General features: G+C 41.3%; 1 protein-coding gene across 3 annotated transcripts in view; it reads right to left on the bottom strand.

The window, feature by feature from the left end:
- Nucleotides 1-19755, bottom strand: part of SRPX (sushi repeat containing protein X-linked) — a 99123-nt gene that overhangs the window by 55766 nt on the left and 23602 nt on the right. The gene's annotated exons all lie outside the window — the stretch shown is intronic.

The raw sequence follows: 19755 nt of genomic DNA, 5'->3' as shown, positions 1-19755 counted from the left end.
CTGTTAAATATTGAATTCCAGTAAATGGTAGATACTTAATCTTTAAAGCAGTACCAGGCCCCAAACTTCAAAGCGATAATCTTACATTTAGAGCTCTTTCCTCCTAGCCTTCCTAGTCTGATCACTGACTGTTGAGTTAACACCATCTTGATCACACATTTACCAGCAGGGACCGCAACCATCACAGATAAGAACATTCTCTTTTACGAGGTTATTGCAAGTCCTCACATGCCAAAGCCCTGTTACACATCTAAGAGGATTGTTACACAAACAAGTTCAGGGCCGACTGTCAGAAACTGGATTTCTATACTCTGGGTTCTGAGTTTTCTCCATTTGCCTTCACCAGGCACGTCAGGAATAAACTACATGCATTGTTAAACCACAGATTCAAGACCATAAGCTCAACTCTGGTGTCATTTGAAGAGTGGTAAATGTTTGCCTAAAGAGAGGAACCCTCCTGGTTACACCATGAGACAAGTCTTTATAATGAGTCAAAAGGAGATATAAAGATGGTTCGCATCACCACCCCCAAGGTAGCAGCGTCCCTGGCAGAGTAAAGCAGCTCTTCTGTTCATTTGTTTCTTTTTTTTTTTTTTTATAACTATTGCTCCATCTTGTTTTGGCTTGCTCAGTTCTTTGTTTTTTTTATTTTTGGCTGTGTTGGGTCTTTGTTGCTGCGCGTGGGTTTCTCTAGTTGAGGCGAGCGGGAGCTACTCTTTGTTGTGGTGCGCGGGCTTCTCACTGCGGTGGCTTCTCTTGTTGCGGAGCATGGGCTCTAGGCGTGCGGGCTTCAGTAGTTGTGGCACATGGGCTCAGTAGTTGTGGCTCACGGGCTCTAGAGCACAGGCTCAGTAGTTGTGGGGCACGGGCTTAGTTGCTCCGCGGCAGGTGGGACCTTCCCGGACCAGGGCTCGAACCCGTGTCCCCTGCATTGGCAGGTGGATTCTCAACCACTGTGCCACCAGGGAAGCCCTCAGTTGTTTCTTTGGAAAGCCCATTGAAACCCCAAACCAGGCATTCTCACTACTGCCTTTACTTAAATTAGAGCCTGCAAGGCAGACAGTTGAGATGATCTCAAGAGGTTACCTTGATTAGCAACTTGATTAGTAGCACACTTATATTGGTCCATCCACCTCCACTTAGATCACAACCACTCATTATCTCTCTCTGCCTATCTTGCACTGTGATGACTCTAAGTCATAAATTCCCCTTTGCCAATGATTGTTCCAGGGGTAGGCATGAAACCCAGTATTGGCCAGTGACAAGGAAAAATATGTCTGCTTTGGGGGAACAGGGCTTATGGAAAAGACTTTCCCCCTGATAAAAGAGAAAAGTGCACAAGAAAACTCTTTTGCCCTCTTTTCTCCCTTCCTGCTTTGGAAGCTATGGTGTAAGGATAAATGCCTGAAGCTACAGCAGCCATTTTGCAACCATGAGGTAAGATGTCTCAGGACAAAAGGTTTTTGGCTGAGGATGGTAGAGTGGAACTATTAAAAGAACCTGGGGTCTTTGATGACTTTATTGGGCTACTAAATCAACCCTAGACATCCTACCTCCATACTTCTTGCTAGGTCAATAATAAATGTCCTTTCAATTTAAGCCATTGTGAATAGCACTGTCACTTGCAGCTTAATGCATTCAAACTGATTCACAAATGAACAGGAAATCTACTGCCTATTACTGACAGGAGATAAGAGAATACAAAATAAACGGATATTAGCTACCCCTTCCCCCAGAATCCCAGTTTATATTCAGCCTAAACTCGTATATCAACTTCTATAAAAAATGGTGACTAGCCTACAAAATGGACATCATGAAGGATACAATAAGATCAAAGACCACTGACTAACTTATGTTCAGCAGACTGTACGTATTAAAGCTCACTAAAGCAGCAAAGGAAATTCACACATATTAGAGCAAGATTTTCCACAGGGTTAAAATAGAAAGAAAGGAATAAAAAGAGAGAGAGAAGTTGGCAGGGAAGGAGAGAGGGAGGTTTCCTAACAAACTCTTCTTTATTTACAAAAGGCTGTCCCTTTAGATTTCTGGTTAATTGAGGTTTTATCATGAAAACCATTAATCAGTCCTCATGTGGTTCAGATTACCACTCTTTGGAAAGAATGCTTCAGTGCTTCTTCTACACAAATACAAATTCTACATTGGCTCAGAAATCAGAAACTCAGTGCCATGTAGGAGTCTGTCCCTCAGCCACACCTGGAGCCAATTCCATTTATAATTCTGCTCTCCTTGCAGAAACTTCATCTAAATCAACAGATTTGCAAAGAAATAGTCACTCCTTTTTTTCCAAGGTTCAAAGAAGGGTCTTCCTGGTCCATTGAATCCCACCCTTTCATCCAGTATGTCCAGGTAGTTAACACCATTGAGGCAACCAACACACTCTTAAGAAATATCTATTAAATGTATTAGAATTACACCAGGGATTTACATTTAGAAGGCTAGACTGCTCTTTTCATCACCCTAAAAGTTTTTTCATTGTGACGGTGGTGGGTAGAGGGAGCATTTGAAACTAATGGAAGATGTAGCCAATTTGCTAAACTACATTCCTGTATTGACTGTGATACATGATGCAAGTTGACAGATTTGCTGGTTCTGTGTTAAAGTTTTAGCTCAAAGGGTTGGGTTTATTTTTTAATTATTCTGAAGATAGCTATACATTCTTAACTTTTGTCAGAAATTTTTGTTTTTCCCCCTCATCATCCTTATTCTAATAATAATTTTATTACTATCAGGAGTCATCATATTTAATAGTAAACTGCATCATCAATTTTATACTGAAAGTCAATGGGAAAATCAAACTCACTTCGCAGTAAAGAGTCTTAACTTGAGTCCCTGGCCTCCTAGAGGAACAATGGAAGCACTTTGGGGGAGTCCATGAACCCCTTGCAATTGGACATGCTTTTTGGTACATGAATATACTTTCCTGGGGAAAAACTTGCTAACTTTTAGTAGATTTTAATAAGGGTCTGTGATCCAAAAAATTATTAAGAATCATGGTTTTACAGCATTCTTTATTATGAAGCATGTTAGAGTATTTACTAAAGAAGTATGCAGTATCTCCTTGATATTTGAAACTTTTTAGTATGGGAGAGGAGAGACAAATATATTTAAAACAAGGATAAGTGCTTATCTTTATTAGATCTTACTGCTTTCTTCTCTAGTTTATTGTTATCCAATGGAACTTTCTGCAATGATGGACATGCTCTATATCTATGCCGTACAATAGGATAGCCACTAGCCACGTGTGATCATTAAGCACTTGAAATATGGCTAGTACAACTGGGGGGATACATTTTTTATTTCACTGAACTTTAATTAATTTAAATTTTTACAGCCATGTGGCTAGTGGTTACCATACTAGACAGCATAGGTCTAGACTTAATTTAAAAATATATATTTTGTGGAGATAAATCATGTCTCTAAATTGCTCAATGGTGAGAACCATGTCTAATTTGCCTTGTATACCTAGCATATGATTCAGAATTGGTAGCTGACAAATGTTGGAAGAAAAGAGAAAAATCTGCCTCATGTTTCTTATGACACATAAATCATGTGTCATTATGCTCGTATGTCTGGAATGGTTTTATCCCACGCAGTATAGCTTCAGGATATAAATTTGAACGGTGACAATACTGGAGATTTGGATGTTTAGAAAAAGGTATTTTGGGCACTTCCCTGGCAGCACAGTGGTTAAGAATCCGCCTGCCAATGCAGGGGACACGGGTTCGATCCCTGGTCCGGGAAGATCCCACATGCTGCGGAGCAACTAAGCCCGCGAGCCACAACTACTGAGCCTGCGTGCCACAACTACTGAAGCCCACGTGCCTAGAACCTGTGCTCCGCAACAAGAGAAGCCACCGCAATGAGAAGGCCACGCACTGCAATGAAGAGTAGCCCCAGCTCAGCTGGCTGCAACTAGAGAAAGCCTGCACGCAGCAATGAAGACCCAACACAGCCAAAAATAAATAAATTAAAATAAATAAATTTTAAGAAAAAGGAAAAGGTATTTTGCACTGTTGGAAGCCACAGGGTATTCATTTACGGGAACCAGATGATTTAGTACTAGCAAATGATTTGCCAAAGGGGCTACATTGCAGCTGTAGTAAAGTCAAAAGGACATTTGAATGGCTTCTGAACAAAGATCAAATCCAGGGCACTGCCAGGAAAACACAGCCTGCAGATAAAGCCAAGGATATGACCGTCAAATCCTTTGTTAAGTCAAGGTGGTGCTTCAGAGTACTTTCAGTCATACAAGAGTCCTTTTAGAGAGTAAAGGTGTGTCTCCCAGATCCTCTCAAAGAAACAACAGAGAAGAGTTTATGTCTGTGAGATTTGTGGACGTGGCTTCTGTCTAATGGACAGAATGTCTAATGGACAGGAGACCCACAAAGTGCTTAATGAGGTATATATTCAGAAATATTACCAACATGACTGAGGGGGACAGAGACATTATAGAGTGAGGAGAGCCCTTTGAACTCCCAGAATTCTACTGTCAGGAAACAGGCTCATAGAGCTGCTTAGCTGTAAATAGGTGTTACCCTTCCTGGAAAAGGAAAGATTGCTTAGAGGGTGGAATCAAGAGCGTAGAGAATAGAGCAGAGAACCATAAAGAATTCTTTCCAGACTGTGAGGCCTGAAGAAAGAACTACCAAAACTTGGCCAGCTAGATTTCAGGACTTCTATGGAACAGTGACTCCTTTATGCCTCCCATTTAACCCCATTTTTAACAGGAATCTCTATAGCAGTTATATTACGGCTATTCAACCATTGTAGGTTGGGTATGTGCGGAGAAGATACCTCTTTGGTTTTACAGGTCTACAGATAGAGGAGAACTGTATTCAAGCAGTTACAGTTAAGGAAGTACATAGAAGGCGCCTCATCCCCACCTGGCCCTGATTGAGATGATGAGATTCTGGACTTCCAGCTGATGCTACAATGGGATAAGACTTTTAGGGACCTTGGGAGGGCATGAGTGTATTTTGCACGTGGGAAGGACATGGATCACTGGGTGCCAGAGGGTAGACTGTGATATGCAGCCCCCCGTGATCCCTTTCTCCCAGAATTCATACCTTTGTATAACTCTCCCGTATTGGGATGGACTTATTGACTTTGCTTCTAATGAAAAGAATATAGCAGAAGGGATGTTATATCTCTTCTGAGCTATAAAAGGACTGTGGTTTCCATCTTGGACATTCTCTCACTGTCTTTCTTGGATCACGCATCCTGCCTAGTCTTGATGGAGTCCCATATGGAGAAGCGCATGTGGTGAGGAACCAAAGCCTGCCAATAATCATGTGAATAAGGTTGGAAGAAGATCTACACACACACACATACACACACGTCGAGCCTTCAGATTAAACCTCAGGCCAAGGCAACAACTTGATTGCAACCTCATGAGAAACCCTGAGCCAGCTAAGCCATGACCAGATTGTAATGTACACAAATTCTGATATAAGAAGCAGCATTTGTTTTAAAAACAAAAAAGGGGGTGTGGGTGGAAGTACAACCCTGCAGGATTTATGTGGCTGAGGACCTTACGGTGCTGGATTTTACCTGAGACTGTATCCTTCCTTGGGTCTTTTTCCCTTCCCCTCTTCACTGACATCTTTTCCCTGAGAGCAGTCCTCCTGCAAGTCACAGACTCTGCTTCTAGGGAACCAAGGTAAGACAGCAACTGAATCTCCCTAAAACTCAAATACCCCAATTGGCCATGCCTCACAGGTTAAATGGCATAGGTATATGTTTCTAAAATAGTATATTAAAATAAAGGTTAGGGCTTCCCTGGTGGCGCAGTGGTTGGGAGTCCGCCTGCCGATGCAGGGGACGCGGGTTCGTGCCCCAGTCCGGGAGGATCCCACGTGCCGTGGAGCGGCTGGGCCCGTGAGCCATGGCCGCTGGGCCTGCGCATCCGGAGCCTGTGCTCCGCAACTGGAGAGGCCGCAGCAGTGGGGGGCCTGTGTACCACAAAAATAAAATAAAATAAAATAAAATAAAATAAAATAAAATAAAATAAAATAAAATAAAATAAAATAAAATAAAAAATAAAGGTTAAATGGCATAGGTATATGTTTCTAAAATACTATATTAAAATAATTACTATTATTCTTGGTTTGTTTTACAAACTTCTCATTTGATAGTTCCTAATCACATTTTCTATTTAATTTAGTATGTATATATTTTAGGCTTCTACAACCTTGACCTGCTATGCATGTAAATGAGCTTCTGGTAAAAATATTAAAATAAGACAAACTTATATCTGGGCTAATATGTTTTTCAAGAATCTTTTAAACCATTAAGCATAGTCAGGAATCTTAGTGCCACCAAATTTTTCTCTGTGTGTTTTTAAATTCCTCTGTCTAAACCATCTTGTATGAGTTATGATTTAGGAAAAAAAATATATATATACATTCAATTTAATAACCACCAGGAAAAGCCACATACTCAATCCTCTCTAGTAAAATAAACTGTTGTCAAGTTTAGTCCGTGAATTCGTATGACTGGGTGATAAAATCTGCGTTAGGAATAAGTGACTTTCAGTCTCAAGATATTACATAGTTTATCCTTTGAGGCAGGAAAACCCCTGTGTTTCTCTATATGTCTTCATGTCCTAAAGATCTTTACAAAATGGGAGCCTTATTTTACTGCTGTGAAGCATTACTTCTGAGTCTCTCGCATTCTGTGGCTTTTGCTAACACAAGTGTTCCAACATTTTGGGAGAGCCTGAGGAAGGGTGGACAGAGGGTAGAGTGGTAACCCTTCTCTCCTCCGTGGGTAAATTTGCAAGGGCTTCTTAGCTAGTCCTAATATACGGGGGACCATTGATTGAAGAAGCCCAGGTGTGAGTCTCACATGCCCAACTGGCAGGCAAGACTTGCTCTGTTATGTCTTGGCAAAGTTTTGAGACAGAGGAGAGATGTCCAGGAGTTGTGTATAAATGTGTGTGTTTGAAGCAGTGGAGCAGAGAAGACAATTTAGCTTTTCAAGAGCATCCGCTTCAACTCCAAGATATAGGAGCGAGTACACAGAGGGCCAGATACTGTAAATGGGACCCTCTTCCTTGGAAGCTTTACACCTCTAAATCAGGGGCAGACTAACAGATAAAAGGCCAAGGGTAAGAAAAGGGGATGGTGGAAGTACACAGAGACGATGCCCGTCCCAAGTGGAACAAGGGGATCCAGAAAGATGGATCTAAATAAACCTTTTGCTAATCGTGGGGAGTAGACTGAAGGCAATGTTTATTACCAGTATTTTTCTTGGAGGAGAACATCCACGAAAATATTCGGATGGGACAAGTTTACAGTACATCTCAGACATTCACTTCACTATACACCCTCCTCTTTTCCCCTCCCCATCACCATCCCAAAGCCCTCACATGTACCAACAATCAACTAGAGTAGCGTTTCAAACTTTTGACCCAATTTAATGTCATAACTAGTATTTTCAGAGTGAAATAGAACAGAATTGAAAATGTCAGGGTTCATTGCACATATTAAAGATAAATACTACTTTGTGCAACTTATGTTTTAATTATATAGGTGTACGTGCAGTAGGGCATCCCCAGTTTGCATGAGACAGTCTGATTTTGTGTCTGTTGTCCCGGCATTATTATCACTAGCACTCCCTCACACTCAAAAGTGTTCTGGTTGGACAATAAATACTATATTAACCCAAATAATAGGTCACAGTATATATTTCTTCATATGGGTCTTAGTCAAAATAATTGGAAAAACAGTGATTTAGAATATTTTGAAACACCCATAGGTAATAAGAGCCTTGTCTAGTTAATTCTGTTTCTTCCCTCCAAAGGAAGATACCTGACTATCTGAGAAAGGCTTCTGGGGGCAGTAAGGGAAGCCTTTGCTTCGCCCTGATTTGTTCAGGACCTGGATGTTCTAGCCCATGAGACGCCAAGCAGGGACTGAGCTTCCTCAATGGCGCATGGCCATCCTCTCTGGTAGGATGCAATTGAAAGAGCCCTGGGATTAAGTTCCAGCTCCTCCACTAATTCTAAGGTATTGACTGAGGAAGCCACTTTCCTTTCCTGAGCCTCAGTTTGCTCATCTGTAAAAGGGAGTGACAGTAACGGGGAGAAGAGTGCAGTACATGTTTTCAAATTATGTCCCCTCTGAACATTCCTATAGTCAACCTCTAGTTGGGATCATGGTAGTTCTCCTCCAACTGGTAATAAACCATGAGCATGGTGCATGACACCTTCACCAGATTCCTTCATTTTCATTGCCTCTATAAGTAAGGCCTAGGGCAATCCCATGAGGGAGGTATCATTCAGGGACTAGCATGTATAGGTGGGGAGGGAAGCAACCCTTTGCAACCTTGTTCATGCTCTGATGTTAGCTCAGAGAATGAAGTGAATATCAAGTACAAGGCAAACAAGGATTGAACTCTTCTGATCATAAATCCTGTGCCATTTCACAACTTCTTGTTTCTGTCTCTCTGCCTTTACACAACCCACCTGAAAAGCCCTTCCCCTCCTCTCAGCCCCTTTCCTGATTTAAAAGCTATTTCAAAGCCTAGCTCCTCTAAGTTGGTCTTTTCTAATCTTCACTTTAAAGTCTATTCACATTCACATGCTCTGTCCTATTTTTGGATTAGCACTGATCTTATATGGGTTTGGATTTTTCAGAAGTTGTTTCAGATGTGTGTAGGTTCTGTCTTCCCAGGTAGACAGAAAACTTCTCAGGGAAGTTATGTTGATAATATTTCTGAATATATAACTTATTAAGAACTTTGTGGGTCTCCTGTGAATCTCTTGGAGTTCACTCCATTAGACAAAAGCCACATCCACAAATCTCATAAACTCTTGTCTGTTGTTTGATCGAGAGGATCTGGGAGACACATCCTTGCTCTCTTAGAGCTTCAGTGAACAAAGCACCGCTCCACCCAGAGTTCCTCAAAAGGCTTCTTCCCCTCGAGACTTTCGTCTACATACCCCTGATCTGCTGGAGCTGTTCCACCAGCATCAAAGCGAGACACCATCTCCCTGAGTGAAGGCTATACTTACAGAAACAGATACTGTATTTAAGATTCAAAAAAGCTGCCCAAATAAGGCTGCAATTGGCACATCGTTCTTGGCAGTAAACCAGTGGTATAATTTACAAAATTCTGGCGCATTGTAGCAAAACTGAGAAGAACAGGATTCAGGAAAGAGAGATACTAAGAAAATAAAATAAAACTGCAGCAGTGTGTACTGAGGATAGTAGGGCAAGCGTCTAACTGCATAGCTGTAGAATGATAAAATGTAGATTAAAGGGAGAGAGACAGGCAGACAGACTGGACGGGGGTAGGGAGAGACAGAGAAAGAAAGAGAGAAGTGAGGAAAGACACTGCCAGAAAACATCCCTTAAATAAACATCATAGGATTGTCTGTGACAGGCTGCAGCCTGTTCAGCTGAAACCTGAGGCTTCATCCTTCTGGAACATTCTCTGGCTCCCTGACAGAGGATGGAACACCATCACCCAAGGATGAAAACCTGGACTTCACTTGAAGCCTTTCGTGCTCTGCTGTGATGAGAAGTAGAATGGTTTCTTTTCCGGGTAGTTTCGCTCTTGGATTTTGAAAGCATGATTTTCCACCCAGTGTCCTTGAACTGACAGTCACACACTGGCTGCTGTCAGTTATTATTATCTTCACTGGGAGAAAAGAAGGTGGACCTGAACTGATGGCAATTCTGGGTTTCAACATGCTAATCAGCAAGCCTTGTGTACTACCTCGTGGGAGTGGCTAAACGCCAATGCACAATGCCTGGTGCCACCCCTTTCTAGGTGTGCTGGGCATCCACTGTGTTCTTCTGCGGGAAATAGGACCCCTCCTTCTCGAGAACTGTACCATTCCCCCATGCTACCCACATGCTTCTAGCGGAGATGGCTTTTTCCTAACCCCTGACCACAGGGACGATCACGGGAATCAAGCTGGAACGATCAGATCCTTCAGAGGATTTTTCTCTGGTCGTAAAATATGGTAAAAGGAAAATACAGTGGTAAAAAGAAGCTATGATCCCTGTATATGCCAATGACAAAGGTTAAGTCTCGTAGAGAATGCGAATCCGAGAGAATGAAATCATCGCAGAAAAGCAGGGACAAAACAGAGATAGAGGGAGAGAAAGAGCGATCTCACGGTATTTGAGCCCTTGGTTCCATTATGCCTTGGGCCCACCAGCATACCCCTGCCCTTACAGAAAACAAAACCTCCCTTTGGCCAAAGCTGGTTCAAGATGGGTTTCTGTCACTTACCATCAAGAGGTCTGACTTAAATAGCAGGCCATCAGTTCACATTTGAATGAAATGAATGACCAAAGGATATGGTACGACCTCTGATTTGGGACAAGAAATCAGTCTCAGAACATAACCTCCAATTCCTTATTTCAAAACAATAGTATAGCTCAGATTTAAAACAGCTTCGTGTGCTGTTCAACAAATTTAGTGGGATCAGCTTTTTTTTTTAATTTTTATTGGAGTATAGTTGATTTATAATGTTGTGTTAGTTTCAGGTGTACAGCAAAGTGAATCAGTTATACGTATACATATATCCACTCTTTTTTAGGTTCTTTTCCCACATAGGCCATTACAGAGTATTGAGTAAAGTTCCCTGTGCTATAACAGTAGGTCCTTACTAATTATCTATTTTATATATAGTAGTGTGTATATGTCACTCCCAATCTCCTAATTTATCCCTTCCCCCCCTTACCCCCTGGTAACCATAAGTTTGTTTTCTACATCTGTAACTCTCATTTCTCTTTTGTAGATAAGTTCATTTGTATCCTTTTTTTAAAAAAAAATTTTCATTTCATTTTTGGCTGCATCAGGTCTTAGCTGCGGGATCTTCGTTGCAGCATGTGGGCTCTTTCGTTGTGGCGTGCGAGCTTCTCTCTAGTTGCTGCAGGTGGGCTCCAGAGCCTGTGGGCTCTGTGTTTTGTGGCACACGGGCTCTGTAGTTTGCAGCACACGGGCTCAGTAGCTGTGGCGCACAGGCTTAGTTGCCCCGCGGCATGTGGGATCTTAGTTCCCCGACCAGGGATCAAACCCGTGTCCCCTGCATTGGAAGGAGGATTCTTAACCACTGGACCACCAGGGAAGTCCCTGTATCCTTTTTTTTTTTAGATTCCACATATAAGTGACATCATATGATACTTGTCTTTCTCTGTCTGACTTACTTCACTCAGTATGACAATCTCTAGGTCCAACCATGTTGCTGCAAATGACATTATTTCATCCCTTTTTATGGGGGATCAGCTTTATTTTTAATAAAATACATTAGATCAGAATGAGAAAAAACAGTCACTGTATATACTAAAGGTTTATGAAACTTCTGGCTCAGTAATATAATTATGTATATTATATATATAATATTTCATTGATTCTAAAAAAGCATTTTTTTACATTTTAATTTCTCTGAACTCACGATGACCTTTATAATCGATGGAATGGCGTAATTTAATTGGCATCACTTCTTTCTTTCTTAGTGGTATTTAAAATAACGATGCCTTTGACAACCACTGGAGTCTTAAATTTGATGACATACTGTGTGTGTGTGCGCATGCGTCTGTGTGCTCTGGACTGTGGTGTAAAATATATTTCTTACTGCTGGTAGCAATAGAAAGAATTTGAAAATAAGTGCATTACATGACTTACCTAGGGATTCCAAATTGATAATCAACTTTGATTTAATAAAGGAATTTTTTTAAAAATTGATAAAGTAATCTTTGCTAAAGTAAACTTTGATAAAGTAATACATATCAACTAAGGCATTTATCCACTCTCATACTTACATAATGCCTTAACACAGGGGTCCCCAACCCCCAGGCCGCAGAGAGTCGTTAGCTCAACATCACTAATAATTAGAGAAATGCAAATCAAAACTACAATAAGGTATCACCTCACACTGGTCAGAATGGCCATCATCAAAAAATCTACAAACAATAAATGCTGGAGAGGGTGTGGAGAAAAGGGAACCCTCTTGCACTGTTGGTGGGAATGTAAATTGATACAGCCACTATGGAGAACAGTATGGAGGTTCCTTAAAAAACTAAAAATAGAATTACCATATGACCCAGCAATCCCACTCCTGGGTATATTCCCAGAGAAAACCATAATTCAAAAAGACACATGCACCCCAATGTTCATTGCAGCACTATTTACAATAGCCAGGTCATGGAAGCAACCTAAATGCCCATCGACAGATGAATGGGTAAAGAAGATGTGGTACATATATACAATGGAATATTACTCAGCCATAAAAAGGAACGAAATTGGGTCATTTGTAAAGACGTGGATAGACCTAGAGACTGTCATACAGAGTGAAGTAAGTCAGAAAGAGACAAACAAATATTGTATATTAACGCATATATGTGGAACCTAGACAAATGGTACAGATGAACCAGTTTTCAGGGCAGAAGTAGAGACACAGATGTAGAGAACAAACGTATGGACACCAAGGAGGGAAAGCAGGGGTCGGGGTGGGGGGTGGTGGTGTGATGAATTGGGAGATTGGGATTGACATGTATACACTAATATGTATAAAATAGATAACTAATAAGAACCTGCTGTATAAAAGAAATAAATAAAAGAAAAAATTAAAAGAAATAAAAACTATGAAAACTAAACTTACTTATATAGAGAGACTGCCAAGACCTCCTCTTAAAGAGTTCTCAATAAATGGCGGCTATGATTGTCTTCTTAAAAAAAAAAAAAAAAAGATGTGCCAACTCCCCTCACCATCTCCCTACACAAAGCTGATATTCCAAATGTCTACACACTCAGTGTAAAGAATGAACTAGAAATAAATCCATCCTGTGTACCAGGGCTACAAAGATAAGTTCTTGTCTTGTACATGGGCACTGAGTGGAGGAAGAAAAAACTTTCCCATGAGAATTCATAGCCACATTATTATGACTATTATATTATTACTAAAATCTCAATAATAATGGTGAAAACCACAGTGATAACCATTTCACACCAAACCAAGTTGGCAAACATTTGAAAATCTGACAAGATCAAGTGCTGATAAGGGTGTTGAGCAGTAGAAACACACATTGGTGCTTTAAATGGGTACAATCTCTTTAGTAAATCATTTGGTATTACTGAAGAAAGTCAAAGTTATATATGTACTATGATCCAGCCATTCCACTCCTAAGTATTCATCCTAGTGAAATTCCTGCACATCGCTCCAGAGAAATGAACAAGGATCGTCCCAACAGCACTGTTTCTTATAACATAAAACTAGCAATAACCCAAATGCACATCAAGAGTAGCATCAGGGCTTCCCTGGTGGCGCAGTGGTTGAGAGTCCGCCTGCCGATGCAGGGGACGTGGGTTCGTGCCCCGGTCCGGGGGGATCCCACGTGCCGCGGAGCGGCTGGGCCCGTGGGCCATGGCCGCTGGGCCTGCGCGTCCAGAGCCTGTGCTCTGCGGCGAGAGAGGCCACAACAGTGAGAGGCCCGCGTACCACGCCAAAAAAAAAAAAAGTAGCATCAATAAACTATGGCATATTTATATAATGGGATTTCATATAGTAATGCGACTAAACAAACTATAACTACATGCAACAATATGAACAAATCTCAAGAATCTAATATTGAGTGAAAAAAGCAAGTTACAGAAGAATACATTCAGTATGAGTCCATTTGTACAAAGGTCAAAACCATGCAAATGTAAATAATATATTTTATAGATATAAACATATTCCAGTAATACTATAAAGAACACCAGAGGAATGATAAACCCAAAGTTAGGATATTGGTTACTTTGAAGAGATAGGAGGGTTAGAATCCAGGAGTAGCATAACAAGGACTTCAAGGTAACACTTATGTTTTTTAGTTTTTTATAATTAATTAATTTGTTTGTTTGTTTGGCTATGCCAGGTCTTAGTTGCAACACATGGGATCTTCGTTGCCACATGTGGGATCTTTAGGTTGCGGCATGTGGACTCTTAGTTGCGGCATACAGGATTTAGTTCCCTGACCAGGGATGGAACCTGGGCCCCCTGCATTGGGAGCCTTGAGTCTTAACCACTGGGCCACCAGGGAAGTCCCCTTATATTCTTTTTTGGTAATGTTCTTATTTAACTGGCTGGTAAGCACAAAAGTATTTGGTTTTTTATTACTTTATCTATATTATATAAATATTCTTTTGTTCTACTCAATGTTTAATTTTTAAAACATTTTTTAAACCAGAGCAGTGATAATGTCTATGATGTAAAAAGTTTGTTCTATTACATTGGCTTCTCATTTGTTTGCAATGATAAGAACTTGTTTGTCCTTGAAGTTAAGAATGACTGTTTCGGCCTCAACTAAAAGGCATGCTTTGCCAATAAAATTAGAGAACCTTAGATGTGGAAAGGCCCTCGGAAGACAATCTGATGCAGAGAGCAGCCTCCAGGACTGATAGCGTCCCAATGAAAACTCAAAGTTCAGAGACGTAGACATCCCAGCCTAGTATCAAGAAGCTCTCAACTTTTATCTCTATGATGGTCTAAAGTTCTTCCTTAAAGTCCACTTAAAATTTTTCTTGCTTTGCTACGTATGCCAATATCCTACCATTGCCACGATCAGAGCTCAGGAGAAGCTTTCTGTGTGGGTCAGATAAACCTGGGAAAGGGGGGATGACACTATATCAGAGTGGAAAGAACGGCCCTCTTGGGGCTCAGGCAACAAAACTGGGTCAGATGGAGGCAGGGCCTAATCCATAAAGTCACCCAAGCAGACAATGGAACTTCCCATCTCTGCAATGGGAAGACGGGCCTCTGAGTCTAGACTGACCAAGGGAGGAGGACCAACAAGCACTGACCGCCACAGCCGGATGAGAAGGGATTTGAAGTCTGAGAAAGAACAAATTAAATCCAGAAACTATATTTTCCCAAAGAGATTAGGAAAACTTTAAAAGATTCGTAATATCTAGTGTCCGTTAGAGTATGGGGACATGGCCTTATATATTGCTTACAGATGGACAATTGGGAACGGTCTTTCCGGAAAGCAAACTGGCAATACACGTGAAAATCCTTAAAAATACACATGTACCTTAAGGCAGCCACTTCCAGAATTCATCCTAAGGAAACAATCAGGTGAGTGTGCATAAACAAGGATGCTTGTTGGGATGGTGTTTAATACTAACAAAATGTTGAAAATACTGTACTAGTCCATTAAAAGGAGACTAGTTAAATAAATTGTGATATATCTATTAAAAGCAATGACACAAATAGTAATTGAGATGATACTGGTCTGCAGACTAAAGCATGGGGGTGCTAATGTCTATAAGTTTGAAGTGTATTTAAAAACTAGATGTATTGAGGGAATTCCCTGGCGGTCCAGTGGTTAGGACTCGGTGCTTTCACTGCCGGGGGTATAGGTTCGATCCCTGGTCAGGGAACTAAGATCCTGAAAGCCAGGCGGTGTGGCCAAAAAAAAAAAAAAAAGAAAGAAAAGCAAAAAAAGAAAGACTAGATGGGTGGAGGGATAGATATATATGCAACGCAGCATGTACAGTAAAATGTTCTTTGTAGAATCTAGTTGGTACCATATGATGGTTCACCATAAAAATGCTTTCAACTTCTCAGTGTGTTTGAAATTTCTGTCAATAAATTTTGTTGACACTATTAATTGGAATGAAAAGATGTCCACCATGAATTTTAAGTTTACAAAAAGACTCCAAAATAGATGGATAAATAACATCATTTTAATTGTGTGAACGTGTATGTGGAAGAGCCTATAAACAACTATATTCAAAGTGGTTATCTTCTGGAACTTCACTGGTGGTCCAGGGGTTAAGACTCCCCACTTCCACTGCAGGGGGTGTGGGTTCAATCCCTGGTCAGGGAGCTAAGATCCCACAGGCCAGGCGGCCAAAAAAACAAACAAAAACAAAACAAACAAAAGTGGTTATCTTCACGTGGTAGATTAAGGCGATCAGCTTTTCTTTTTGTATTTTATGCTTTTCAGTCTTTTCAGATGTTTTTCTATGGCCCAGTATTACTTTTACAATTATTTCATAAAGTTATTTCCAAAAAAAACAATAGAGAAAAGAACTAGAGAGTATCAAGAATGTAAGGCAGGAAGGGGATTAGTTTGGGAGTGAGGCAGAGAGCAAGCAAGCCCAGAGCCCAGGTGGGTGGTCCGGACCCTCTGCTGATGCTGGGACGCTCTCAGGACCCCAGTCCTAAACGCAGTCACGCCTCCAAGGAATCTGGCAGCTTCCCACCTCTCCTGCGATTCCCACAGCCATGTGACAGAATTGCTGAATGAGTCACGAGACCAGGGCAATATCTTGTTCATCCTGTTGGGACGCAAACTGCCCAGATTCCATATATTTTCGTGCAAATGAGGAGTTTTAAAGTGATGAGAATATCAAGATGAATTTGACACTACTTGAGAAGCGGTGGAAACATGAACTGATTAGCAGACTAAAACCAGATATTCTCAACTCCTGCTGTGCATGTCACCTCTATGCAGATGAACCATCACCAGACTAGGAAAAGCCGCACATTAGGACGAGGGTCTTGAAACAAGAGCAGTGAGACCCCAACTGGTGCTTTACCTGAACTCAAATGTCCCGATCCAGGGAAACTACATCTCAGGGCCTGAAAGAATGTAGTGGACAGACTGGAATTATCCCTCACAATCACGGAAATAAAAAAGAAAACCAAAGAAGTATCAAAAACTAAGGATGGGCAATTTTCAAACAGGTAAAAATATGGAGTGTGGAAACAATAGGCATGAAAAATTTCAATTCCACCCTAGGCTTTATTTTAGAACATATTACTAAACAGAAAAATAGGAAGAATTTTTTGGGGTTTTTGTTTTTGTTTTTTTAATTGAAGTATACTTGATTTACAACGTTGTGTTAGTTTCAGATGTACAGCACAGTGGTTCAGTTATATAATATGTATATATGTGTGTGTGTGTGTGTATATATATATATATACACACACATACATATTTTTTTTCTTTTTCAGATTCTTTTCCCTTATAGGTTATTACAAAAGATTGAGTGCTATACAGTAGGTCCTTGTTGTTTATCTATTTTATATATAATAGTTTGTATCTGCTAATCCCAAACTCCTAATTCACCCCCCCCTCCCCTTTCCTCTTTGGTAACCATATGCTTGTTTTCTATGCCTGTGGGTCTATTTCTGTTTTGTAAGTAAGTACATTTGTATCTTTTTTTTAGATTCCACATATAAATGATATCATATGATATTTGTCTTTCTCTGTCTTACTTCACTTAGTATGATAATCTCTAGGTCCATCCATCTTGCTGCAAATGGCATTATTTCCTTCTTTTTTATGGCTGAGTAATATTCCACTGTATATACGTACCACATCTTCTTTAACCACTCCTCTGTTGATGGACACTTACGTAGCTTCCATGTCTTGGCTACTGTAAATAGTGCTGCTATGAACACTGGGGTGCATGTATCTTCTTAAATTCTTTTAAATGGTGATACTTTGGAATCAGGTTTGGTTAGCCTCACTTCCTTCGTTTACTCAAGAGAATGTCTCCTCTGACACAAGGCATCTCATTTGCATCAAGACACATACACCCTCATTTTACATCCCTGTGACTAGATGGTAATATGTTCAGTGGTTGTAAATACCCTAAAGAAATATTGATTTATAAACTGTGTTTGTAAAAGCAGGGACTTTTCAGCTTTTTTGACCACAACCCACAGTAAGAAATATATGTTATGTCAGTACACACATACATTCGTATGACTGAAAAATAAGTTCTTCAGAGCAATACTTAAGGTGTGATGCCCTCTTGTATTTTCTACTCTATTCCATTTAAGTTTTGCAAAAGTGCTGGCATGACCCACTAAATGGACTTCATAAGCCACAAATGCGTAACACTCAGGAGATGTGCTGTAGGGCTCTGTGTAGACTACGAGGGAAAGAAGAATTAAGAAGAATAGATTTTGTGGATGAAAAATGTCACCTGCCATATCAGTAAACAAAGGATGGTGCAGCCGCCCCCAATGGTGCACCCTGAGGGTACTCAGGATGGAGAAAAGCAGGATACTGGCCCTAGATAGTTAAGGTGCATATCTAAGGAATGATTTCCATGAGCCCAGACCCTTGCATCTTCCCATACATAGAAAAGCGCTAAATTCAGTAACTTGATGTCTCGTTTTCCTTCATTAACAGTAATGTTAATGTTGATGTTCAAACCACCTGGTTTTTGTTGCAAAACTCCTGTATATCCTTGTTGCTCCCTTACCTCTTGGGAACAGTCCCTCAGAGCGATCTAATAGGCTGTCTTCGGGGCTTAACTCCTCAAAAAAATCGGCCAAATAAAACATAATTCTCAACTTTTAGGTTGTGCATTTTTTTTCAGTCAACAGTTTGGAGAAGATACAAAGCTGCAGAGGACAGGATCTTAGTTGTGTTCCCCCCAAAACAGGCCCTGAGACAAGGACGTGGGTAGGTCACTGGGGAGGTGATCCCAGGAAGCCCGATGCAGAAGCAGGGAAAGTGACAAAGGAGAAAAAAAGAGAAAAGTCCATGATGATGCGTTACAGAGCAGGCTGTTTCCGGGGACAACTGGGATGCATTCCCATGGGGGACCCTCTGGGGAACTGCAACCAATGGGACTTGGCAGCTCGGGCACTTATCCACTGACTCCTGCCCTGCCTTGACTGAGGGCTGGCCCCAGGGCTGTTAAACCTCCTACTCTTCCAGAACCTCCTGCTGAGCCAGTTCCCACAACACCGGAGAAAGCATGCAGGCAGAGCCTCTCAGACACAAGGACATCTGAGGCGAAGAGCCGTCCCCAAGAGTGGGAACCGTCCACCTGGGCTGCAGGAAGACAGACAGGTGGGCTGAGCGGGGCGGGGGTGGTGGTGCATTGGATACGGGTGGGCAAAAAGGACAGATGAAGACATCATCAGAGGCAGTAGCCGGTTGGACACCTACAAGGAGATTATAAACATGAAGTCTTGTATTCCTCTTCCCTACTTAACTACTTTAAGCTCTACATACCCAGTATGGGGGGAACTGGCAGACTTGGGAGAGAATGGTTAGCTAGTTGCCCAGATTGTGAGCTAGCAGGTGAAGCCGCTTCTAAAACAAAAGAGAAAGCAACAGTGACCAGGAAGAAGACAGACACTAAACCACAGAAGACTAGTTTATCCTACACTGAACCAACTGCACTGGGAATACCAATTAGGTTCACTCTTGGGGCCACTTGAGAATGACACAGATGTGCTGGAAGATGCTAGAAAGAAGAACCGAAAAAATGACCAAGGTGGGCTACCTTTCATAGCAAGTAAATAAGTAAAAAAAGAAGAAAAAAAAAGGAATAAAGTTTGCTGAATGGTGAGGAAACTTTAGATTTATAGCCTGAAGAAAATTAAACTTAAGGGAAATAGAATCCTTGTGTTTTGATTTGATTTCTCCTGGATAAAAATAGAGACAAGGAAACTCACTCTGTATAAATCCAAAAGTGAAAACCAGGGACAGTGTCTGGAAGTTATCCAGAGGCTGGTTTCACCTCCATTTGAGGCAGGACTTTCTAAGGCTTTGAGACCAGCTTGGGACACCGTCAAAGCTCACTGAGCCTGGACATGTTCCCACAAGGCTGGAGGATGCTGGTGGGGCAAGTGAGATGGGGGTTCCTACTCTGGGGATTAGGCTGGAGGTCTAAGGCCCTTTCCAAGGTTAAAGTCTATGGTTCTGTGGGCTTCCCGGGTGGCACAGTGGTTAAGAATCCGCCTGCCAATGCAGGGGACACGGG

This window comes from Lagenorhynchus albirostris, chromosome X (assembly GCF_949774975.1).
Source record: "Lagenorhynchus albirostris chromosome X, mLagAlb1.1, whole genome shotgun sequence".
Classification (NCBI taxonomy): Eukaryota; Metazoa; Chordata; class Mammalia; order Artiodactyla; family Delphinidae; genus Lagenorhynchus; species Lagenorhynchus albirostris.
This window is presented reverse-complemented; position numbering and strand designations above follow the sequence as displayed.